General features: G+C 35.2%; 1 protein-coding gene across 2 annotated transcripts in view; it reads right to left on the bottom strand.

Annotated features, from left to right (window-relative positions):
• LOC111058539 overlaps positions 1-20,952 on the bottom strand; it is a 226,346-nt gene extending 205,394 nt beyond the window's left edge. For both annotated transcript variants that reach the window (XM_039432285.1, XM_039432286.1), the window contains exons 1-2: positions 20,829-20,952; positions 16,159-16,181 (exon numbers count right to left, since the gene is read on the bottom strand). The gene's annotated coding sequence lies outside the window, so the exon portion shown is untranslated. The remainder of the gene's footprint in view (positions 1-16,158; positions 16,182-20,828) is intronic.
• Between the last annotated feature and the right edge of the window lie 297 nt (positions 20,953-21,249).

The raw sequence follows: 21,249 nt of genomic DNA, 5'->3' as shown, positions 1-21,249 counted from the left end.
AACCAGTCTAGGTTGGGTCATATTTGGTTCTTGTAAAACCATTCGTCCTATTGCAGCACCTCGTTCGTGCCTCCCTGCTTCGCCTGTGGCCGCTCCCCATAGGGTCATGTCGAATTTTCTAACTTCAAATGATGTCTCCCATCAGTTAGAGAAATCAGTTCAGGTATCAGTTCAGGAAATCAGTTTTCAATCAGTTCAGGTATTAGCTACCACTTCTTCTCATAGTGATGTTATCTCAGGCATAATTAATAGTTGCTCCACCTATCACAAAATTGTTCGTACAACGGCGTATGTTCTACAGTTCATTCATAATTGTAGGAAACAAAATTCACTCGCTCCGCGCTTTGGTCAATTAGCTATCTCTGAAATTTTAGAAGCTGAAAATTGTATCTTCAAACCCATTCAAGAAGAAGCATTCTCTGCTGAACTTAAAGCATTGCGTCAAAATCAGGAGCTATTGCCTAATAGCTCTATTAAAGCCTTGTCACCATTCATTCACTCAGATTCACTGCTCAGAGTTGGTGGACGTTTGCAAAATGCAAATGCTTCCTTTGATTATAAACATCAAATATTGTTGCCCAGCAATCACAAATTCACTCGTGCATTAATTGTTGCTCACCATTGTCGTCTAAGTCATGCTGGTGTGCAGGCCACCATGGCCAGTGTAAGACAACGATTTTGGTTTCCCTCCACCCGTCGCACCATCAAAAGTGTATTGCGGCATTGCATAATGTGTTTTCTCTTTTCGGCTCTTCGTTCTGAGCAAATCATGGGTAGTTTACCAGCGGCCCGCGTTCAGGCTAATTTTCCCTTTTATAATTGTGGTTTGGATTACGCCGGTCCTATTTCCATCCATGTAGGTGGCCCCAAATCTCGTACTTTTTCTAAAGCATACTTGTCGCTGTTTGTGTGTATGGTAACTCGTGCCGTTCATATTGAAACTGTCTCGGAACTTACTTCCAAGGCATTTATTGCAGCTCTGATTCGGTTTTCTGCTCGTCGTGGCATTCCGCATTCTATTTTTTCGGACAACGCCACAACTTTCGTTGGTGCCAACAATGAGCTACGTGAGCTCCACGAATTTTTGTCCTCTGATCGCCTCAAATCAGATATTCATGACACTATGTCTGTACTCAACATCCAATGGCACTTCATTCCCCCTCGGGCTCCGCACTTCGGTGGACTCTGGGAGAATGCGGTAAAAAACTTCAAACACATATTCCATGTAGTTACATTCAACAAGGTATTTAACTTTGAAGAAACCTGTACTCTTGATGCTCAGGTCGAAGCCATCTTGAATTCGCGCCCTCTTGTTCCCTTGTTGGAAGATCCACATGATCTTGCCTACTTGTCTCCAGGACATTTTTTGATTGGACATCCACTTACATCATTACCCTTCTTACCGCCTAACACCAAACACATTGATCATCGTTCACGTTGGTATCAACTTGCTGTTTCTATCCAGGAGCATGGGATAGGTGGTCTCGTGAATATTTAACCACTCTTCAGGAAAAAGGCAAATGGCTAAACAATTGTGAAAATTTGAAGGTCGGTATGGTTGTCATCTTGAAGGATCCTGGTTCCGCGCAGTCCACTTGGAAGCTGGAGCGCATTACTGAAGTTCATCCCGGTAAGGACGACAAGGTTCGAGTTGTCACTGTTCTCACTCCCTCCGGCACTTTGAAGAGAGCTATTTCGAGTTTAGCAACTCTTCCCATTGATGAGGATTCTAGTTAATCCCCTTGCTCTTATGGTTCATTTCGTATTTTCAGGTTTTATTGTTTTTTCCCCTGGTTCTCACATGGGGCCCAGTTTTCAATTTCCAATTGCCTTGCCAGATTTTACATATTTCTCACCTTTTTTTATTGTGCCATACCCCCGTATGACACAAGAGGCCCAGTTTATGTAAAATCTGACAAAGCATTTATTGTAACGGTTCCACTTGTTACTCGTTCCGCTACTACGTAGACATCATGTCGTCATTTTCCATCTGCACTGTCCGGTGACGTCACAGTCACGGTTCTACGGCACTGCTATAATCAAGTTGGTTTTCTATATTATTCGTCGTGTTATTTGTCGTTTCAATTTTAATATTTGTACTATTCGATTTTTTGGAATTTATTTTGTCTTTAGGCATCTTACTTTCTAGATATTTGCTACTTTTTCACCAAACGTTTGTAAACGTTTTACGGCATGTCCCTTTTTCAGCCGAGCATTAGCGGTTTCCTTGTCTCTTGATCAAGTATAGTCGGAGAGTGCACTTCGCTCCCGGTCTAAACTTTTCATCCATATTCATCTGATCTACGGAACGTTTTTAAAAAGTGAATTACTCCTTCAAATTAACTCGTTTATTCTATTCTTCAATTGTGATTCAATTATTCATCGATTTCTTCACTTATTTACGCTGATAAACTTTGTCAAGATCGCAACCTCGTGTGGGTGTTTATCGCCATTCTTCTGATCTACGGAACGTTTTTAAAAAGTGAATTATTCCTTCAAATTAAAAGGTTATTCTATTCTTCAATTGTGATTCAATTATTCATCGATTTCTTCACTTATTTACGCTGATAAACTTTGTCAAGATCACAACCTCGTGTGGGCGTCTATTGCCATTATTCTAACAATTGGCTTCACCTCTTGAAACTCAAACTTTCAAGTTCATCATCTCTACCGTTTGGAAATCAATCTAAAAATTCCACAACTTGAAATTCGGATTATTCGTTTGGAATTCTACATGCTCCTGCTCACATTTCCACTGAGGGATTTGCCTGCTGTGGTGGACGCTTCCATTCTTATCATTGCATGGCCAGATCACATTGTCACTTGCTGATGTCCTGTTCTTTTGGGTATTGTGGATTCCTTGCCTGTCTGCCTGGCTGCATCTCTTCTTCAAAATTTTATTCAGGTTACGTAAATCGTTCTATTCAACTTTCATTTACGCATGTATTACATAATTGTTCATAAAATGCCACAGCGTTTCGATAATGGACCACGCTCTCCATTTCTAAGTCAAACAGTTTTATGTGCATTTATATAATTTTTGTAGCTATCATTCAACTTTTTCGGCAATTAAAAACATTCAATTGTCCATACATTTGGTAATCGAGCCTATTTTCATGAATTCAATATATTACAGTGCATGTCTCATTGAGAGCACTGTCCTACATAATGTCAAGGTTATAATATGTACTTCATTCAATTTTGATAGCTACCCTTGGCTTTACAAGCGTATTAATATCGACCAAGATATTCAATTTTGTTGATAGCTACCCTTGGCTTTACAAGCGTATTAATATCGACCAAGATATTCAATTTTGTTGATAGCTACCCTTAGCTTTACAAGCGTACTAATGTCGACCAAGACATGCAATTTTGTTAATAGCTACCCTCAGCTCTTAAGTGTCATTTTAAGGCCACTGACGCCTATTAATTGTTCTATTGATGTCTATCTTGACATTCAATTCACTGAAGGCCCATGTCACCTGTATTTAATTTGGACAATCTTTACATTGTATTTAATAGCTACCCTTAGCTCTTAAGTGTCATTTTAATGCCACGGACGCCTATTAATTGTTCTATTGATGTCTATCTTGACATTCAATTCACTGAGGCCACCGACGCCTATTAATTGTTCTATTGATGTCTATCTTGTCATTCAATTCACTGAAGGCCCATGCCGCCTATATTAACGTATTCTATATTAGTAATTATTTCACTGTTTTGATAGCTACGCTTGGCTTGCAAGCACATTCACATATTTGAGTTGTTCAATTGATGTCTAACTTGACATTTAATTCACTGAAGGCCTATGCCGCCTATATTAATGTATTCTATTTGTTGAGCACTATCTACAGCTTATTGTCATTTATTACTATTCCTTTTGTAAATCATTAGATTGAATTTTGCAGCAATAACTTTTTCATTATAGCACTCAATTTATATTCGCAATTCAGGTATCATTAATAATATCTTTTCGATTATTGTCAGGCTTCAATGGTCATTAATGTCATTGACCTAATTTCATTTAAATTTTGTATTTCTCTAACGTTTTTATTACATGTTGTAATTGTCCAAGATTTTTCGACTCAATCTACTCACACTTGTTTTTGTATGTGGCCATCTGCCTATTATTTTATTATTATTAAATCTCATCTTGTTGACTCATTTGGTCTTTTATTGGCGTACTTACCACACTTCAAGCTATCAGTATTTTTATGCAAAGAATTCAAGGATTTATTTGTAGGTATTAATACCAACTATCATTCACAGTCCACTGCCCTGACTTTGGATTCTGTCAAGTACCTTCAAATGTTGAGATCATTGAAACGGTATGAGATTGTGCGGGTTTCGCCATTAATTTTCTTTTGAAATTCTGTATCGGAATCATGTATCACATGACCACCTTCCCATTTAAAAAAATTTGGTTGGATTAAAAATGAAACTGGATGCATATGACGGATCCAAGATGGCGGACAAAAGTTTTTTTTTCAATAATTCGAATAGGATTCCCATGGAACCCACCTACTCCTGTAATATCATACTTGTAAAATATATATTTAGCTGTTTCCATAATAATTCTCACCAACTCTGTATAGTTGCAAGTTGCGGATCTCAGAGATCAATACAACAGTTCATTAGCGAGTTCTACAAACCAGGGGGTCTGTAGTTAAGAGGCTACAAGCTTATTATTGGTTCACAACTTCATGCTAAAATTCAACAAGCAGTGGGCTGAAACCCTTTGAAAAACATGAAATGAGATCTCACCTTTTGAGGCGATAGTATTTATAATTTTTAGTATCCTACTGTAATACTTCTAGAAGCTTAACTTAACTCATAGAAGTTTACTTCTAGAAGTAATACTTCTAGAAGATTAACTTAACTCATTACTTGCAGAATGTGTCTGCAATCACTTTTGAAATGAATAAATAAGTGATACTAAAATTCATGATGAGAATGTATTTGAAAGATGAGTCGATACATAGTCTAGTAATTGGTTATAACACTGGGAAAAAAATACTATAGAAAGTAAAAATACTACAAGACTTTGAAGCTTTTAACACTCCTCTTCATAATATTTTTGAAAACCAAAGTACATCCGTGGTGATTATTCAATTCTGTATTTATATGATGAAAAATAATTATTATGTGAAAATATCATATTGGTGAGAATACTTTATTTGTTCGGATATCGAATAAGTTTTCTACAAGAAAGGGGACGGAATTCCATTGAGGTCCATAATCGATAGAATTCAGGTAAGAGCGAGTATCTTCTTAGAGTTCCTGACAAAAACAAAAAGGGTATTTGAAGGAAAGGTCGTTGTTTGAACAGGCTGAAAGCAAACTAAGCCCACTTTTCCGGCTTAACCTCTCCGGCTATATTACAATTTTCAGTTTTTCGTTGATTGGATGATTCAACTCGACTGGTGGCTGCAAAAATAGTTGACTGGAGAAACAGCGATTGGGGATAACAGGGTGGTGGATTGAGTTCGGCTCCTTCCTATAACAGCATTATCCAGTGTCTATACCATTCTTCGACCTCAGGCTGTTTTCATTTTCCCAGCCACGTCCTGATCTCACGTCCCTTCCGGCAGCAAACAAGTTACAACGGGGAGATACTTGCAAAGTAAATAAAGTAGATAATCTGAAAGTGTGAGTTTATTTTCGCATCATTGCAGGTTGAGCCTACTTTTATTTTGAGAAAATACTGTTTTAACGGATGCTAGACTCTCATTTGAATGCATTCATTGAGAGCTACTTCTGGATACAGTACAGTTATTGCAAACCCAACATAAATATTCGAATAGTATATTGGATATAGATCTTCTAAATTGAATTTTTTAACACAAATAGATGGAATCCAACGCGAAAATTGTCTACAATTCAAAGTATCGAACACAAAACCACATTTTTTAAACAAAATTTAATCATTTTTCTATACAAGCGTTGTTATTTTATCGATGATGTGAAAATATGAACTAGAGAATAATTCATTTATGAATTAACTTGGTGATTATAGTTATAGATATTGTGATAAAAAGGTTGAATTGTATTTGACTCTAAATTAATACAAAAGAAAAAACAATACAATTTTCATGTATAATTATGTTAGGTTCACTATACTATAAAATCATACAATAATTGGTGTGATTTCGATATGGAATATAATATTGTATTTCAAATCTTATATACGTGATGTTTTTTGGAAATGGTTAACGGAACTAGATTGTGCCAAGATAGTGTTTGATACTACTATGAATCGTTGAATCGTCGAATGGTTGCAATTTGTTAGAAGCCAGAACCCCCACCAACTTACTGAAATCACTTTCCAGTGTTTCAACTCTATTGAACTCTATATCTGAAAGCAAGTTTAAGGTTACAATATGATAATGCTCATTTCAATTATAAGTTGAGGTTTCTTACAGTAAACCCTGTTTATTTCAAGTGGACTGTTGTTAGTCAAGACTGGATGAATGGAATGAAGAGAGCTGGTTGATAATAGCGGTGAACTGTGTGATAAGAGAATGCATGTGCAAAGCCGCAATGTGCTCTACAACGCTTTATGTAGCTGAGTGCTCGCCGCTGAGAAGAAACACCATACTGCACAAATGAGAATATTGAGATGGGCAGGTGTTGGAAGTCTAGACAAAAATTCATTGAGTCCTTTGGCTGGACAACATTAAACACACTCATGTCAGAAAGAAGTTCCACAGTTATAAGAATTACTAAGTGATTCAGGGGAGACTACGTTGGTATGGTCATGATGCCCATATGGCAAGGAGAGTGCTGGAGAAGAAGTCACCACCATTAGATGCCCGACCCCAGCTCACATGGATAATAAAAGTCCATAAAGATATTTAGCAGTTGGCACTTACCACTGAGACGACCAGTATCAAATGAGATGGTGACTGAGAGACGACTCTAAACATCTAATGGGAAAAAGTAACGATAAAGAGGAAGATTTACAAAATAAAATAGTTATCATTCAATAATTTTTGGAACTGACAATATTGTGGATTGTGAATTTGATTAATGAATCCAACATGACGCATATTGAGAGGATATTTTATTTATCTCAAAACTAGACTACTTCAAATCGTATAAATGAAAAAGTTGAGTAACTTGATATCAATGACATAACGATAATGATAATTTAAAAATGAAAACAATCTCTATTTAGTAGAGTCAGGACTTCCTAGTCCTCTCTACCACTCAACCTATGGATTACAACCATCTCATCAGATCCGAATGCATTCTATGAATTAGACAGCTTTCAAAAGTCATTACTTGTTGAATACTTTCACAAGCCTTTTCCTTTTAAGTAATAGAGTTACGTCTCGAGAGTAATAACTATCACAGAATGGCTTTCGTTGTGACGCCAGCCCTCGATAAGTCGTTTCTTATCGATAATCGATGTCTTCCATTCGATTTAATAGAATCTCGCTGATTGGCTGCTTTGCTGGCTGCTCCTCTTTTTACTTCCGATCCCCGACACTGGCCAACGTCTGATTGATGTGACGGCCGCTTCGTACCAATCCCAAACACATTTCTCCATTCATTCTTCTTCTCAGTTACTATTTTCTCAGATACAATTCATTCCTTGTAATGTCAAGGAAGACTCTCTTCGGAATGGCCTCCAGTCACGACCTCTTGAGCCTTAATATGTTCTCATACTGAGCACGAAATTGGGCCACACAAGCAAGCAGACGTTTGATTTTGTTCTTCGTCTGTCTGTTGTGCGTTTGCCTTTAAATTATGCATTAGGGCCTTAATCCTCAACACGTAGAGTATTCTAAAACGAATCATCACATTCTGAAGCAAATACAGGGTGTTTCAGAGAAACGGGAAATTTTGAAAGTTAAATAATTTCAAGAAAAAAAATCTTTGAATGAAGTTTTTCATAACATCCAATAGTAAAAGTAATGCCATTTTAGAATAGATAATACCGTAACATTTATTTTTTGAAGATGACATCTTGCAGGTCTATTCCTTTTCTACGCAAACATTCATGTAGTCTCTTCATCACATTGTCCATGGTTTGACGTAACATCACAACTGGAATTTGAAATCGCTTCTCGAATCTTGGCTTTCAATATTCTTCGGTTGTTGCAGAATAGAAAGCCAAGATTCGAGAAGCGATTTCAAATTCGAGTTGTAATGTTACGTCAAACCATAAATAGACAATGTGATGAAGAGACTACAGGAATGTTTGCGTGGAAAAGGAACATACCTGCAAGATGTCATCTTCAAAAAATAGATGTTACGGTATTATTTATTCTAAAATGGCATCATTTTTACTATCGAATGATATGAGAAACTTTATGTAAAGATTTGTTTTTCTTGGAATTATTTAACTTTCAAAATTTCCCGTTTCTCTGAAACACTCTGTATCTTTGCATAAAGTGAAATTCATATTTTCATTGAAACTATTGTATTATCTCATAATGGTCATTTTGTTTCTACATAAATTAATAGACCAACTTTAGCAAATACTCAAAGTAAAGTAGCCTACATAATAGAAAGCGTATTGAACTTGATTCTAAAAAGTTTACTTTTAACATTGGGTCTGGTGATTTCTTGTGATGTGAGATTGGCTATGAGAGAATACAAGGGAGGCCTTGAAGATATCTTTTCATTCTTCTTCCAATTTAATCTAATAAATTTATCTCCTTAATTGATTGAATAAATCACTCGACCGTTTTAATAAATTTGTATAATCCTCTCACTTTCATCCTCATATTCTCCCTCTTATTCTTGACTCAACAGAGGACTAAGTTCACTTCGTCTGACTCACAATCATATTCGAATAATATCATCTCTAACTGTTGAGAAGTATCAGTCTATTTGAAAATGTAAGTCCAATATAAGGAGAGAAGTATATATCCAATTATTATGTTTTCTGTTCATATTATTAAGTCCTTCAGTTCCCTTCTATTATCAATTAGTTTTTGTAGTGCCCATGACAACATGAAATATACTGGTAACATACTGAAAATGTTTATTGAATAAATTGAATTCATATAGACTCGCTTGTCAAACGCACTGCAAATGCTTTCCAATTGAGTTGCCAGTAGAGCATTACCCATGATAACGAGTTTTGTATGCAGCACATTCCATAATCGAATGTTTGATTATGAACAAACATCATTCACTGATAATCGCGCATAATATCGGGATTAAATAAATTTTCTCTACTCTCTGATCAGGCGTCAATTACCAATGAATGTCTAAAAAGGTTCTGCTACATTGTTCATTATTCTTTCATTTATAGCTTTCCTCTTATTTTTAACAAAATCTATGTTAAATGGAGCAATTGTCAACTTGACTCTTGAATCACTGACAATATCATATGCATACCGTACTTCGTATTTATTAGTCATTCTCATCTGATGAAATATATTGTATAATTGGATAGTCTGCGTTAAAATCATGGCTTACTCTATCTATAGTAGGCTATGGTTGGAATACAATTTTCAAGACCTAATTTAGTTTGTTGAATTGTATCACAACACGAATAAAGTTTATAAAGTATCTCAAACTCAGATGATCCGTCAGTCTGATCTCCTATAGCGATGAAATAAATATACTTCTTGTTGATTAATAAAATGTTGGTTGATTTTTCAAATTTTGATAAATTTTTGTGGTGATTGTACTCAGTTTCTGATTCAAATTACAAGGAACTATTTTATCTGTGACATAATGTACATTGATAACATTTCAATACTCGCAAATGCGTACACATAATATTAATCATTAGTCTATTAAGGGTAGGATAATGATGCCTGGACCTGGGCTTATAATGACATACGTAATTCCTCTGCGAAGTCCCTCAGCAATTAATTAATAGCTGATCAAGTCAGCAGTCAGCACTTCATCAATGTTCAATTACAATTTCATGTCATCAGCTCCGGATTAATGATTTATGATAAGGAGAACATCAGATCAATAACTACATGAATAACAGTTGATTACATAAATATCACAAAAATCATACAGATACTTGACAAGAATCATCAAGGTAATTGAGCACAATTTGATATTATATCACTGTTCTACGACTGCTCTATAGTTTAAAACGATGGAACCGGATATTTAACATAAATTATTATGTAAGCATCATATCCATTAATGTTTCCACGAGATACGGTATGCCATTATTAAGCCACTAATTATCATGAACAAAATTATAAGTTTGAATGAAATCAATATGAAGAGTACAGAGAAACTGAACATTTCACTTTTGGAAAAGAGAACTCTAATAGCTGATGTTGTGAAGATCGATAATGTAGGTGGTCTACTATTGGCTGCGCCTTGACACGCCTACTTGTAGACGTGCCTTATCGGTGCGCATCTTATGACCAATGGCAGAGTAATAATAATAGTATCGAGTGACCTAGAACCCATGTCTGGTGTCAGAGTTTCCAGATCGCGACTGATAAATTTCAGGGTCTCTGACATGACCTAACGACTGCTTTTTAGGCAGCCGGGACCGACGGTGTAACGTGTCCATCCGAAACACGTTAAAATGGCAGATTAGAACATGATGTTGAAGGATATAGATATGAACGAGGACTGCAATTAATTTTATCAAAATCAAAATCAATTCAATCCCAATTCCTAATTTCCATTCTTCATGGATATTCCATTTATGGAATAAGAATTAAAATAAGAATTTCCATTTATTAATATAAGAATTTCCCTTCATGGATATTCTATAAAATCCATCGAGAAGTAATCAAAAATGTTATTCCAATATTGGAAAGGCTAGTACAAAAAATCTGGTGTGGTACACTCACACAACTTTCCTTGCTCATTGAACTGCAAGCCTCATTCTTAAACGAGAATATATTTAGGGGAATAACATAATGACGATTGGCAGCAACATATTTGAAACTTTGATGAGACTACTGTATATGTGTATATAATATAATTGTTTTCAGAGTACTTTTTCCTTTGTGTAAATTGTGAAATTTGATGATTTTTTAAAAGTCGTCGAAACAGATGTTCTACAGATGAAATATATCGACTATGTGTTCTCTTAATAAACTGCTCTACATACCTACATCATACACGAGAAGGAGGTTACAAAGTCCATTTCTCAAGGATGGGGTAGACCCCTCATTAGTTTCCCAGGAAGGAGACTCATGCCAGTTGATAGAGCTGATAAATAACTATACAGGATGTGAATTAGAAAAAATTCGGTCAAGTCATTTTTGAGAAAATCGTGAAAAACTTGTTTTTTTAGTAAATATCCGCCATTATTCTCAAGAATATTACGGAGCTCCTGCAATTTTCCCAGGAATGAGACTCATGTCAGTTGAGAGGGCTTATGGATAGCTAGCTATCCATGGTATAAATTTGAAGAAAATCGTTAGAGCCGTTTTCGAGAAGACCGTGAAAAACATGGTTTTTTAGTAATTATCCGCCATCTTAAATTGAATTTTATTGAATTTCTTATTGTCGGATCCTCATTGGATAAGGACCTTAAGTTTAAAATTTCAAGTCAATCGGTTAATTAGGAATGGAGTTATCGTGTTCAGGGAGAGAAGTGAATTGAGCAGAGATAAAAAAATTCATAGAACCGAAATAACTTTTCGGAATTGCTCATGGCAAAAACATTCATTTTTTCAAATTGAATGCATTTTCAAAAATTCTGATATCCCTAAACTTCAAATTTTCCTTATCACCCACACCTAGGGGAAAGTTAACAATAGGAAAAACAAGATTTTCTGAGAGCGTGACTAATTTTCTGGAATAGCTAGTCTTGTCCAACTCACGAACAATGATATTGTAATATCAAATCAAACATTTTTATTAATATTGTGTATCTTATAACACTCACTTGTACAACCACGAACATTATCAAATAAAAGAACAGTCGTATTGTTCTGTAAACTCAAATATTCCTGTTAATTCTGGATCAAATTCCACAGAGTGATTTCATATTGGATAAAAATTCATATTCTATCAATATTACGTTGGAAGCCGGGGAAAATCAATAGTACAGTAATTCCACAATTCAAATTCTCTGGTAGAACAAATAATACGGATTACGAAAGGTGCGTTCAAATCGACTGTATTTACAACGAGAAACCAAAATTGTTCATTGAACTACAGGAAGCGTTTATTCGGAACAATACGCTCATGCTGTTCTAAAATTTTCAGTATCTAATTCCACAGAGTAATTTCATATTGGATAAAAATTTGATGTTAAATGCCTGTTAAGATACCTGCACAAATGAGTTGCTTTTATCCTTTTCAATGCGATCGATGTACGCAGCCATCCCATTTCACGTCATTATCACACAAAACAAGAGCGAACACTGGTTGAGCACCGAGTCCTGCTTCGGAAGCTGGGGGCCAGACTGCCTCAAAAATAAAACAGAACAGAAATCAGATCGAAAACAATGCATACGCCAATTAGTGAGCCGAATCAGTTGTGTAGGACCGGATATTCGTCGATTTGCGTTTTAAAACCAGTAACCAGTAGTATGGCTTTTTACCTGCATCCTGCATGCATACGTTAGTGTGATATGGATCGATCAAATGAAAAAACTCATTTCGGATGTATTTTAGAGAGTAGGCCTATTTGTGATTCTTCAATGGTCTACTGTAATTGTGTCGAGTGAGTCCTTGCAGTTGATTATAAAATGCCCGAGAATGAAGGAGTTGGGTTTTCATAGTAATTTCTATTGCTGTACTAATTTTGAATATTGATAACATAATCGAAGATTTTATCAGACAAATATATCTGATGAGGTTTCCCTGAGTGAATACCAAAAAATGGTATTGCGATAGAAGATTGTACCCAACTTTTCTGCAGAGTACTTTCATGGAGAATGAAGATGATCAAATACATTTCCAATTAATGAATAAACAAAGTTGGCTATGTAAATGGTGGCTTATCAACCAATAGTGTTTTTATACATATTCATCTTCGGGAATTTTTATTTGAAACATTGGAATAATTCCCAAATTTAATATCAGTTTAATGAATTCTGCTCACAATCTTGAACGAGACATACTGATACAGTACCATTAATTTTAACATTAATGATTAAATTCAACTAACACCATGAGGCTCATTGCTCAATATACATGTCGAATCGAAAGCATTCGATCCAATTATAAGTTTTTCAAAATTATAAGCATTCTCCAACAGATTCACTGAAACATGTCATTTTGATAGTGATAGAAATAATCCATTATGAATTTCAATACAGTAGTTTTCAATGATAATGTGCTAAAATGAAAAATTATTTGACAATTTTCATATGCTATTGAATATAAAGTATGGATAGGATAGTATCATGTTGAAAGGATGAATAAATAAAAAATATATATAAATAAATGATAATATTGAATGATATTATTATAGGTTCATCAACAGTAATTATCAAGAAAAGTTCTCAATCTTGATCCTGGTTGGCAATGAGAGAGAAAGTCAGGGAATTGTTTGTTGGGAAGAAGTGAATCTCTATATTATATTTTCGGAGAACATTTTCGTCTGTGAGAAAAGCTACAAATTAACCAGGCCGTGACAAAACAAGAAAAGAAGGACAAAAATTCCTAGTTGAATGCAGGAAGATTATGAAGTTTCCATCACAAAAGATCTCGCACAACTCCATTGTTTTCCAACAGAAGGAGGCAACGGGCGGTAATGTATAGTATTGAAGAGTGGAAAGAGATGAAAAATAGCTGTGACATTTGAATAGGAGAGAAGGAAATGAAGAAGAGAAATGCACCTGAGCTCCAGTTAGCTCTGATTGGCAGGCTCTTGTTTTATCTTACATTTTTCGAATCTGAAAGCTGGCAGAAAGTCCTGCATTTGACGTTTTGATGGTAGACATTATTCGCAATGACAATCGAGCCAACTGGTTTTGAAAGCACCGACTCTATTTTGCAATGAGGTGCGTGGCATTGGTGATGAATATCGAAATTCATCACACGTTGATCTATTGATTCGTTAATGAAAATATTCTTAACTTTGTTTGCTGGTAATGAAGAAACTCGATACAGAAAGATGAGAAAAGATATTGTTCAATATAAGACCTAATTGGTAAAACATTCGAGCAAGTTCAAGTTTCAAGACATGTCTGTGTCGTCTATACAAATAAGCGTGAAACTTGATAAAAAAGATCGTATACCAACTTCTTAAAATGTGTATTCGTATTATTTACGATTGACTCTTACAAGTTCAAATACTCGAAGTAGACGAGTACTTTTGCGATTTGAGATTATTCCAACAATTTGAACTAGAACATTAATTTCATATTACTATAAATAGAGAATGAATATCAAGATGCATAAGTTTGACTAATAGATCTCTCCAACATTCTCCTGAAACCATTACTGAGAATTGATTTACAACCTTCAAAACATGAGATTTTTCACTATTTGGGTCATACCTTTCAATTACTGCTTGAAGTAAAGTTATGTTCTAAGTTTGAGCTTATAAAGAGAGTGCGTGAAATAGTTTTCACCTTCCGCATACTCTTGTGACTAGCATGGCATTGGCCTACACTGAGTGTCTATCAGTGTAAAGACAATAAATTTCATCAACGCTCATAAACTCAAAAATTTGGAAACTTTGAATTAGAAAAATGGCCAAGTTAAGCTGTTTGAAACACAGCATATTTTTCCAAGAAAACATTCTCTTCATTTCCTCATATTGCTCGGTTTTGTGTGTGAGAGGAAAGCAGAGTTTATAGAAACTATGAGAAGAAGTTTCCTTCTTGAAAAAAGTTACTTGTCTCTTTTACCGAGGAAGCTATTTCCACGCAAAATACTATTCCTTCATTCTTCTATCTGTTCTAATTTTGTTCTCTGTGTCTTGGAGGGAGTAGCTTTGTGTGGGAACCTCAAGAAGAAAACTGTTTTGCTCCGATTTCTCTATCTCCTCCAAATTTTTCACCCTATCTTGGAAAGTGTAGCACCGATTTTTCTCCTTTTCCCTATCACCCCCAACTTCCCACCCTTTCTTGGAGATAGTAGCACCAACTTTCTCATCTTCAGTTTTTTCTTTCGTGCTAGCTGGTCATGCAAAACGTGGAAAAAGGGGCGGCTATAAATAAAGTAATATTTCAAACGATGAGGAGAAAGTCGAAGTCGAGAAGGGGGCCTTTTGATTAGTGCGGGTGTTGGCAACACGTTGTCATGGTAACCAATGAAGCGCGACGTACTATTCAATCATCCGGCTTCGGGAAACCTTCATACCCCCTACCACTTCATAGGTCGCCCTCCATGAGGGGGTCGTCAAACACAGGTACTACATATATGTGTGTGTTTATTGTATATGCATGTATTGGATGTCCAGTAGCATCAGCACACAGCTTTGTGGGTGCATTGTATGGGTGTGCACCACATTAACATGGGCACATGCATTGTTTTCGTGGTTTATCTAGCCCCCGCTATGAGGAAACCCCCCTCCACAAATGTGGTGAACCCATGCTTGATGCCCCCCATACATCCCCACCCCACACCATGTCCCATGACACGTGTAGTGAGTTGTTGGATACATTGTTGGCTGAGGGTGCAGACACTGTGATGCACGGGTGCAGATTGCACTTTCCAGTCAGTGAGTGATGACATGTGAATGCTAACTTAGCTGGCATCGATTCAACATTTTTTCTTCAAAGATACGAGTTGACTGTTTGCTTGTAAGTTCCGTAGTATAGTAGCAATCTACACTGAATTTACCAGTACAGAATTATAGTGAAACTAGCATCAGAGAGCTGTATTATATCGGAACAAGAGTATTTCCAATAATGGAATAATGAATTTAGCTGATTCCATCTATGATTTGATTACTTGAATTGTACTGATTTGATAATGTTGCTCATAGAATAGTGGATATGATAGTGAGCTATAAAATTGTGCACTATCAACTATTTGATATAAATGTTATAAATTGGATAAGGCCAAAACTGTCCAAGTTTTCATATCAATGAAGTAAGTACATTGTCAGCCGTTAACTTGGTAGGACCACGGAAGAAGGAAACCAGTGTTCTCTACTTCGTTATAGGACAACCTTATGTTATTCACGGAATTGTACATATCAGCTAATTTTCAATTAGCGAATTATATAATGTTCGTATCAGCATAATTCCTGACAATAACAATAATAATTAAGAATATGGATACAGTATCATCCAGACTCACCAGTTTCAAGCCAATTATTTGATCTGAAACACATCAAAAACATTAGTTAGGTTGAGAAATAGAGAGTTTTATGACAGGTGCGTCGAGAGAATAAACTAATATCAAAACATTCTTCCCAATGAACATTATTTATTCAATTTATTTAAACTGCTATCAAATTTGAAAACAGTCTAAATATCAGATATAACAAGAAATGAATGCATTCTGCCCAACATTCTACTTTTTCCTCAGTATAATATTTCCATAGCCTACAATTCAAAACGTTAAAAATATCAGAATGAACAAGTAAGTACTTCAAGGAGTATTTCCAATTCAAAATTTTTTCATAAGACTTTCCAAATGGAAACATTGCCAATGATATATTGTATGAATAATTCAAACTTCAATTTGCATAATGTTTCTTGGAAATTTCTTATGAATAGACCAGTAGTTGTTCATGAGTTCTGTCTGTCTGTAAACCGTCCATCAAACGAAGACGGTGGCCCTATGTGCTCAAGCAGCAGAAACTATTGAAATAACAAACAGAAGTGAAAGGATTGCAAAGGATGCACTAAGAGCTTTTTGCATCAAAACGCGATTGTTAATGTATTGGATTCGCCGCGTTTTGAATGACAGAGACGCTACGAACAAAGATAGTGTTCGCCTCTGAGATGCGATTTTCAACTTTTCATTTTCTCGATCTACATCGCTGAGATGGTATTTTGCACTCATATTTTATCTGCTTTCTTTCATTCTCTGCTCTTTTTCTGTGCTAGCTGAAGCAATCCGGTAACTTCTGCGGCATCCCATCAATCTGATGAGAGCTGCACGTGCTCTGTTATTTCATTCTTTTTTCCAAGTAATTTTTCTAATATCAAGATGGATCTTCAAATCGTATATCCATTGTTAATACAGGAGTTCTTGGGAATCGAGTATCTTGTAGAAAATTTTCACTTGATATTGAAGAACAGGTTTCTAACAAATCAGTATTTATCACTATTTTGCCTCCATATATCTCTCATTTTCATTCCTCTCCATATCTCATATATTTATGCTCTATTACACGGGAATCCATAGTTGGCTGAAGCCCGTTGTTCTCCTATAAGTCATTATATCATTACTAATAATAATATTGTATCCAATTGTTTCTTGATTATGATTAATATTGTGTTCTTTTTTTGTGCTGGAATAAATTAAAATTGAAATAAGGATTGAAGAAAATTAACAATTATGATTATATCACTGTATTTTTTCGTTAGGGCTACCCTTGAATAGAAATAAAAATCTGGTGTGGCGCACTCACACAACTTTCCTTGCCGTTATGAGAATTGATCACCTAACGCTAGTGTTCCCGCGCATCTCAAGTCTACTTATAAACAAAGATCTGAGTCAGCTGGTGACAGGACAATAACGCTGGAGACATACGAGGTCTGCTATCTCTTCATAGTGGATCATTTAATAGAATCAACAGTTGCCAAAAGTTTGCAATTGGATAATCTCATTTTCTCGAATTTCGAGCTTATTTTCAATTTTAGGTGAAAATTTTACCAAACATTAATTGTAGAGATTCTCATGCTCAATCTTTTCCACTTGTTTTTTCTTGTTAAAATTGTGATAATTGAGAATCTAAAATCGAACTTTGCATAGATGGGGTGAAATTTTTACAGATATGGGACTCGTGGCAGTTGATAGAGCTTATCAATGACTACTCTAGGTATGAATTTAATTAAAATCTTTGGAACCGTTTTCGAGAAAATCGCGAATAACCCTGTTTTTGACAACATTTTCGCCATTTTAGCCGCCATCTTGAATTGCATTTGATCGAAATTGTTCGTGTCGGATCCTTATTATGTAAGGACCTTAAGTTCCAAATTTCAATTCATTTCGTTAATTGGGAGATGAGATATCGTGTACACACACACACACACACACACACACACACACACACACACACACACACACACACACACACACACACACACACACACACACACACATACAGACCAATACCCAATAACCACTTTTTTGGACTCAGGGGACCTTGAAACGTATAGAAATTTAGAAATTGGGGTACCTTAATTTTTTTCGGAAAGCAATACTTTCCTTACCTATGGTAATAGGGCAAGGAAAGTAAAATAGAACTGGCATCATAGTCGAAACATGTTGTGAGTAGCATAAACAGTTTTAAAAAAGGGTACTTAGAGTTTCATTTTTATTTCTGTTTTTTCACTACATGGATATGAAGTCGAACCACACTGCGTGTGATTGGATTTTGGACTCTCATTGACTGACTACAAACCAAAAAATAACCGTTGAAATAGTTTGTAATTAGTCTAATCATGTGTTTCTGAACTCTTTTCGACTGATTCCCAAACTACAAAATCGCTGGCTCTCCAATTTTTCTACTTCATCAATAATTGACTTTGAAACTACTCTCTGCTCCCTCATTGGCTTGTTTGGATAGAATTATTTTTGAACACCTCTTTATCAAATCATGAATTTTTAAAGCTTAAAGAACAATACATTCATGTTCGAAAAATGAAGTTTCAAAAATACCTTGCGCGTTCCAGTTGAAAGTATCAAGTCAACGAAAGTAACGAGTAAGTAAACATTAATTATTACAAGCAAGCAAATGAAACAGCATAAATCTCTTCTTATAAAATCCAGTCAATGAGAGTTCCAAGACTGAAAGTTCAACTGAAAAATGAACAAGTAGAGATAAGAAAGTAGAGTACAAAGGAATAATCAATTTTTGTCAAGGGTGCATAATTGGAAGAATAATGATAAGTTATCCGGGATCCAACTTTATGTGGGTACTGAGCCACTGAAATGCGTTTTTTCAACTCATAAATAGTATCGAGTTAATTTTCCAACGTTAGTAACAGGTTGGAAAATCTGTGAACTGACTTGTGCGATTAAAGTAACAGCGCGGCCAACGACTTCATAAAATAAATTATCTACAAAGTTGCAACAGTTCAAAAATACCACAGTTATAAACCTTGCTTGTATCTTGCCTGGGGCAATACTCTATCATCGAAGTTGAATTGAAAAATTCTCTATGTTTAATATTTAGAGGATTCGATAAAGATTTAGAGATTATTAGTGCTATGGATGATGAATCTCTATTATTATATCATTGATCTTATTGATCTAGCTCATTGGAATTTGATGAGGATGTGTTAAAGAGTGGGACGTGAGTTTAATATTCTTTGGCTGCGAATATTCAATTACTGAACTGTGAAAATTGAGTATTGGATATTGTACATTATTCGATTGAATTTCCCTCTGATCTTATTATTCCAGATGAGCTGGATGAGAGCACTCGATAATATTCAAACTTACTCTTCATTACAGAAATAATTCATTTCAATTATTCATATATGGACGATGTTTCATCACATAATTTCATCCTGTTTTTCATTGGAAATGAAGATTCTCTCGTGAAATTATTCATTATAAAAATAAAATTCATTATAGAAATAATTCATTCATAAAAGCTTAGCCAGTATAGGCAAGTGAACTTCCCAGAAGAATTTTGTCTCTGAAATATTTAATCTTTAATATTTCAATATAAAGTTCCAAAAATAATTTTCAAGTAATACCTCGATAACATTAGCTGGAACTGACCAGCAGTTCTCAGAAGCACTCAACTCTGAAAATTTGACTTAATATATTGAGTAGTTGTGACTATAATTAGACGTGCTAGGAATTATTACCTAATTATTATAAAAATCTTTCATTCAACTCGTAGATAAGCGTAAAATATTCTCAATCCATACATATTATTTCATTTTGTGACTAATAAGACTAAAGTTGTTTAAGATCACGTTTTTCGCAACAACAAGAGCAGTTTCCTTTTGTACTTTATGCAGGCTACTTCAATAAAATAACTTGAGCATTTTTCTTTTAATTTTGTTATTGACATTGGTTGAAAGTAGCTATCATGAAGTTCAGAACCATTGATATAACTGGGAAGTGACTTTTTAGTATGACTCTTGTTATCATTTATAGTATTGGTGTCATAAAATGAATTACTGATCAACAATCGGTGAAAACCTTTGTACTGCGATAATAGACCTTCTCTATAGATATAGGCCTATGGTTATTCATCAAATAGAATCAGGATTGATTGCTCCAATCCTGAAGAGACAAAGTATTTGATCAGACGACCATGGTCTTAAAACCAATGTCTGATTATCAATGACTAATAAACACTAGAAAAATCGACAAAGAAACCTTTGAAATATGATAAATTCTTTCCAATAATTTTTACTCGATTTCATGATTTTGAATAATTATTGCTGAATGCACAACTCACTCATATCAATTATTATAATCAGTATTCACAATATGATCAAGAACCATATAAGAGTATTGGATGATGGAATAGGAAACAAAAATCAAGTTTATTTTCCCAATCAGCACAAGGAGAATTATTGGAAAATAAAGAAACTTCTAAGGGAATGATTGATCAATGAATCTTCTATATCAGTTTTTATTTATGACATGTATAATCAAAGTATGATTGATAATATTGATTTCAATACGTAACTTTTCTATTCTACTCGATCGTCTATTTTCATTTGAAGCACTTTTAATAAATATTTATTCAGCTTCAAAAGCGTGGGCTTTTACCAAAGGACACTGACATAGGAACAAGGAACAAGTCATGTAACAAATTGCATACTTACTGTACTTTCCAACTCGCGAGGGAAAAATAAAATTCGTTTTAAAGAAGCACGCTCACTGAATACCGTCGGAACGGGAGCATGACTGCTGCGGGTATTCTCACCAAAGCATCGCGACACTAACTGCGTTCCGAATGCCTGCGCTTTTCCACCGAAGAGGGATGAAATAGTCTTGGAAGGGGGGAATTAGAGGGGGTACTTCGCGTTCACGAAACTACCCGAACCGAGTCCCCTACCTCACCATCATCACACAACCGTCACCCACACGAAAACTCCGATGCTAATCTACTTGAAAACGATATATATATATATATATAATATATATATATATATATATATATATATGTACACTCTGACCCATGAACCGACCCCTGAAACCAAAGGGAAAGTTTTTTGTGTGTGTTGAAAAGTTGGAAAAATTGAA

This window comes from Nilaparvata lugens, chromosome 7, assembly GCF_014356525.2.
Source record: "Nilaparvata lugens isolate BPH chromosome 7, ASM1435652v1, whole genome shotgun sequence".
NCBI lineage: Eukaryota > Metazoa > Arthropoda > Insecta > Hemiptera > Delphacidae > Nilaparvata > Nilaparvata lugens.
This window is presented reverse-complemented; position numbering and strand designations above follow the sequence as displayed.